Source organism: Chionomys nivalis, chromosome 8, assembly GCF_950005125.1.
Source record: "Chionomys nivalis chromosome 8, mChiNiv1.1, whole genome shotgun sequence".
In the NCBI taxonomy this organism is placed as follows: Eukaryota; Metazoa; Chordata; class Mammalia; order Rodentia; family Cricetidae; genus Chionomys; species Chionomys nivalis.
This window is the reverse complement of record NC_080093.1, coordinates 93,118,711-93,124,710: the sequence shown is the minus strand read 5'-3', so window position 1 is coordinate 93,124,710 and position 6,000 is coordinate 93,118,711.

Sequence of the window (6,000 nt, the reverse complement as noted above, 5' to 3'; positions counted from 1 at the left end):
AGAGCCTTCACAATGCTCTCAGGGTCATTGCCCTCTTGTACAGGTGCTGGACCGGTACAAGACCCCACATATGCTGGAATATTAATAAACACTCTATGCTCTTACTTACTAATTCTGTCTATGGTCTTCCTTCAGCATTTCCTCGGACCCTGCAGTGCTTTTCCTTTGTCCTCTTCCTTCTGTTTGTTTTCTTTGTCCTATTCTAATTAGTTTCTTTTAGCTTTTCCTTACCTTAATATTATTCCTTATTGTTGGTTTTCTAACAAGAAACAGAAAGAAGCTGGATGGGAGGGGAGGTGGAGAACAGGGAGGAGTTAAAAAGAATCCTATAATATAAATTCAATTTTGTAAGGCTTCTCTTAACTAACTTATCACTTTTATTTCTCATTCATCCATTACATAATATGATTTGTTCTATTTTATTGTTCCATTTGTGAATTGTTTCATTTTATTGTTGATTAGCCTTCCTTTGTATGACTGTATGCAATGAGCTTATTGATAGTTTTTATGATAGATCGTGTCTTGGCTTTTTAGATTTTATCAAATAAAGATGTGTTATGGATATACATGTACATGTCTTCTTGTAGATATATCTGTTATTTTTCTTGTGAATTTGCCTGAAGGTTGAATTTCTTTGTTATAGGATATATTAGGTATATATAATTATAAATTACCATATAATGTTTTCCACATGTGTGTATAATGTATTTTTAATGTGTCCACCCTCCTCATTTCCCTTCCTTATCCCTGCCTGCTTCCTGTTGATTTCCTTTCTCTTCCCTCCTAATCTGCTTCCATTCTCACAGGTGAGGGGTTATTAGACTTCTCACAGGAGCCTCACCAGGAGCTTCAGCACTGGAGAAAGCTCTCACTTCCCCAGCAATCAACAGGTCACTGTCTATAAGTCCTCAGGATGGGTGGGGCCTTGGGAACTTCTCCCACCTCTGTGGCTGAATGTTGACAGGCTCAGGTCTGGTGTAGGTAGTCACCCAGTGTGCTAAAAATTCATGAAGGCTGGAACATAGAACAGAACAGAGCAGAACAAAGAGTTCATGAGTGTCGTTGCCCTGTCGTGCTCTGAAGGCAACACTGCTCCACAATCCACCTCTTCCTCCAGTCTGACATACTTTCTGCTTCCCATTGTCGTGTTTCCTGTCATCACATTCTCAGAAAGACTAGAATTTTAAGTCATTGCAGTATTGCATCTTAGAGGGGTGTGTAGCTTTTTAATTGTGGGCTTTTATTTATGCATGATTGAATTTGTAATGAAGGACTTTTGACATGTACAAACTGGCAATTTTATATATTTATTTCATCAAATGTTCAAGATGTTTCTCATTTTTCATTAGGATGTCTTAACTAATTTATATTATTGAATTGAGGCATTATTTATAGATTTTGCACATACATCCTTCATGAGATACTTATATAAAGGAAACATTTCTCTCTATTTTTCATTAGTCTATCACTTTCAATGTCTGAACTTCAAACAAAATTTATATAAAGCCAATTTAATATGCTCCAAAATAGGGCGACTACATTATTTTATACAAATTTCACAAATGCAATCACAAGGTTTGTTAAAGGAGTGAAAGGCAGAAAAAGAAAGTCAAAGGACAATTTGATCATGATATAAAGTCAGAAGCAACTTATAAAGAGCCCCAGTTCCAGTATGCCTTCGCTAAATACTGCTCCTTAGACAAGAGGGAGAAAATACATCCATGAAATTTCAACAATACTGTTTTCAGAACAAGATTGGTGTAATGACGACACCAGGTGATATGCCCACATGAACAGGGACATGCAACAATAATGAAGAGATCATGATCTTAGAAGTGAGAGGGGACTTGGGAGGAGTCAAAGGGGAGAGGGAGGGACAAGAGCAATGAAGTTACGAACAAAAGTTAAAAATTACCCTATCAAGAAGTGAGAGAAGTAATGTTACTGACTTTGAAAAAGCAAGAGAATTCTCTTTTACGGTTTTCCAAAAGAAGTCCAGCTTTTACAACATTTTACCCTTTAATGTTGCAGGTCTGTACTTTAGAATAGCAAAGGCGTATGGTGCATTTCTGTTGTTTTATAACATGGAGTATTCTATGGTTTATTTATTTAATTTTATTTTATATGTACATGATTAGCAGGTATGTGTGTGCATCACATACATTCAGTGCTGGCAGAGACCAGAAGAAGACATCAGAACCCCTTGACCTGGAGTTTAGGTGGTTGTGAGCCCCCATGTGGGTGGGTGCTGGGAACTGAACTCAGGTCCTCTGAAACAGCATCACCCCTCCGGCCCTGTCTTTAAAAAAAAAATAGTGACTATAGATTATTTACATAATCTTTATATAATAAAGGATGTTTTCATTTTTAAGCAAATATGGGGATAATAATCCATTATTGGGAAAATTAAGAAATCCCACTAGTGAAGAAATACATTTTTAATATTTATAATATAAATATTCAATATAAAATTATCAAATATTTCCATATTAGTATGATTCTATGCAATCAATGTATGAATTGCATTCATGTATATTTGAAAGTTGAGAAACTGTCAGTGAAAAGTGATGGAAAAGGCTAAGAAAAATTTGGAGACTGAGTTGTAAAGTTTATTCATCAGTATCAAGAATCTAGAACATGCTAATATTATTTACATGGACTTGGTGTAAGTTTATATAAACTGACCAAAGGGCACTAAAGCTATAAGAACACTCTGAGACATCTAAGATTTCTGTCTCAACCGACTGCATAATTTGACTCTAGATGAAGCTCCCAGGGACACAATGTCTAAAGGCTATTAAAACACACAAGATGCGCTCCTCCCCAAGGGAAATGACACAAGTCCTGCCCCTTGTGTGAAAATGGGAATGGAGGGTTTACTCCACGCCAGTGACCTCCTGGGAATTTGAGAGCATAAATGGTTTCGTTTACCTCTCACTCGAGTCTTTCCCTTCTGAAAGTGTGATCACTTTCTTCTGAGTTCTTTCCAGCACTCCTGTGAACTGAAAAGAGACTCCACTCTGGTGAGTTGACAACTGTTAGTGGTTTAGTGAGGAAGAATGCCACATCACATGGCTTCTAGCTCTCTCAGTGTCTGAGGGACTGTGCTCTGAAGACCTGTCTGTGGGAGAAGGGACCTTTCTGAGGCCAGTGATTCTCTCTAAAAAATTTTAAAGACACATTTATTTATCTGTGTGTATGGATGTGTGCATGCATGTATGTACGCCTGTGTTTGCACACATGCAAATGTGCACACACGCATACACATACGCACATACATATACATGCATTTGTGCCATGGTACACATTTGGAGGTCAAAGGACAACTTTTGAGAGTAAGTCTCTTCCTTCATTGTGTGGGTTCTAGGGAACCAAGGCAGATCAAAAGGCTTGGCATCAAGTGCCGTTACCTGCTGAGCCGTCTTCCTGGCCCCACACCAATTTACTTTATGATAAGGCAGTGGGCACTTAATAGGAAGCTACTGATTTCAAGTTAGAACAGCTAGTGTACTCAGAAAAACTCCCAATATCTCAGCAGGGGTCTTTTGGCAAGAGAACTGAGTTTACAGTATGTTCTGACTAAACCAAGATCCCTTGGTACTGATGCTTTGACCCTTCACAGTTTCAGTGATGAGTTGTTTCTCTCCCTCTTTGATGTATTCCCCATGACTCTTCCTTGTGACTGGGGTGGAAGGAACAGCAAATCTATGCTCTGATAGGCTGAACTTAAACTTCCTAAATTACTGACTTTGTGGGGCTTCCAGAGTTTACTTGTTTATCAGTCAAAGGAGATCATGTGGCCATCATTTAAGGGAGAACATTCTGGAGTGTCTGCTGTTGCAAATTGTTCAAAAAAGTTCTGTGCTCTTGGCAGTTTATTCTGCCCGGCCATGGACTGGGACTTAGAAAACCCATTCACAGGGCCTGTGTTTGTCAATGTCCACCTGCATTTCTTCAGGAGGTCTCAATGTGAACACCTTGGCTGCTCAAGGCAAGTGCCAATGACAAACTGTGAAAAAGTAGCTCACTACGGAAAGCACTGACTGGGGACCTAGAAGAGACATGACAAAGCCTAGGAGGCCCTAGGTTTCCTTTTCTTGGGCAGAAGACTACAGATCCACACCAGGTCTTAGTGCAGAACTGTTATGAATTTCTGCCAAGTCACTTCCCTGCCCTTGGAATGGCTTTGGAACTTTACTCTGGCTAATTGCTTAGGTCTTGGATAAGTGCCAGCTCTCTGTGACCTTTGCCTTTGTATGACTCAGAAGCTGTAGATCCTCGACGGTGGGGAACTTCCTGGTATCGATGGCCCAATTATCATTCACTTCTACCTGAAAGAGAAACTGTCTGAAACAGATGGCAGAAACTGAGTTAGGATTCACAGGGCGTTTTCCTAAATGTGGGCTCTGTTTAGTGCAAAGCTACTTCTCACAGGTAGATACCAGCAGACCAGAAAGGAAAACTGTGAGGCAGAACTTCTCTATGATTCTTTACTTTTGCCCTAGGAGATGAGGCTCAGCAGACACTTTGCCTAGATAAACTCCTCTGTCAGACTTTTTGGTTATGGAGGCTTCCTCCACACCGGCAGTGGAAGTGTCTCTTCTGCTAACCAGAGAGAAGCGACATCACTTAAGGCTTAGCACATAGGCCCTCCGGGCCTAAAGTTTAGGACTTGTCCAAAAGAATCCTTTGGGTTCATTACTTTCTCCTAAAGGTGGGTTAATAGTGCTTCCCTCTTCCCATGTGTCTTCTGAATGATGCCCACTCTTGTATTTGCATCCTCAAAACCCATAAACTAAATCCAACCACATTTCAGTCACTGAAGTGGGAGCTCCCACAGCACCCAGCATGAGAACCTGCTCTTTCATTCATTCTTTTTTATTTTTTTAAATATTATATTTCGTAACAAATCCAAATCCAATTCCCTTCCCTCCTCCTGCCTCCTCCACCTTCTTTCCTCTCAGCTCCCATCCCATACCCCATCCACTGCTCAGAGAGGGTAAGGTTCCCATGGGGAGCCAATGAAGTCTAGCACATTACTTTGAGGCCCTCCCTGCTATATCTAGGCTGAGCATGGGTTCCAGAGAGAATGGGTTCCAAAAAGCCAGAACAAGCAGTAGGAATAAATCCTCCTCTCACCGCCAGTGACCCCACAGTCTGCCCCAGCCATACAACTGTCATCTGCATTCAGAGGACCTAGTTTGGTCCTATGCTGGTTCTCTCGCTCTCAGGCCAGGCAAACAGTTGTCAGTGGGTGTCCCCACCATGGTCTTGGTCTCTTTGCTTGTATTCTCACCTCCCTCTCTTCGACTAGACTTTGGGAGCTCAGTCCAATGCTCTGCTGTGTTTCTCTGCATCTGCTTCCTTCAGTCATAGTCATCCATTCTTCTTTCATGAGCTTCCTCTTTGAGCACGCAAACCCATCATTGTATTTTACAAATGTCTTGTCTGAAGCACAGGATCTACCCTGGAGAAGGCAGTTGTCTTCTTTCTTCACAGATCATCTCCATCCAGTACAGCATTAAAAAAGAAACTTAAGATTTATTTTAAATTCTCTCTCTCTCTCTCTCTCTCTCTCTCTCTCTCTGTGTGTGTGTGTGTGTGTGTGTGTGTGTGTGTGTGTGTGAAAGTGTTTTGTAGACATGAGTGCAGGTGCCTGTGGAGGCCAGAAGAAGTCAGATGCCCTGGAGCTGGAGTTACAGGTGATTGTGCTCTGTGCTACGAGGGAGTGAGCACAGAATTCTCAGTGCTACTCTGGAGAGCGGTACTCTATCGTCACCTCTGAGCCATTTCTCTACTCCCAGTATCACATTTTAATGTACATATTTTTATCTTTTCCCTATCTTTCCTCACTCCATTCCATTTCCCCCTCACATGTGCAACTCCCCCTTTTAAAATTGGCCCATTTTAAAGAGTCTTAATCACATGCAATTTCTGACTCACATGGTGACCTTTTAATAATGTTTACTAATCGATATGAACACATTCTGAATGAAGTGA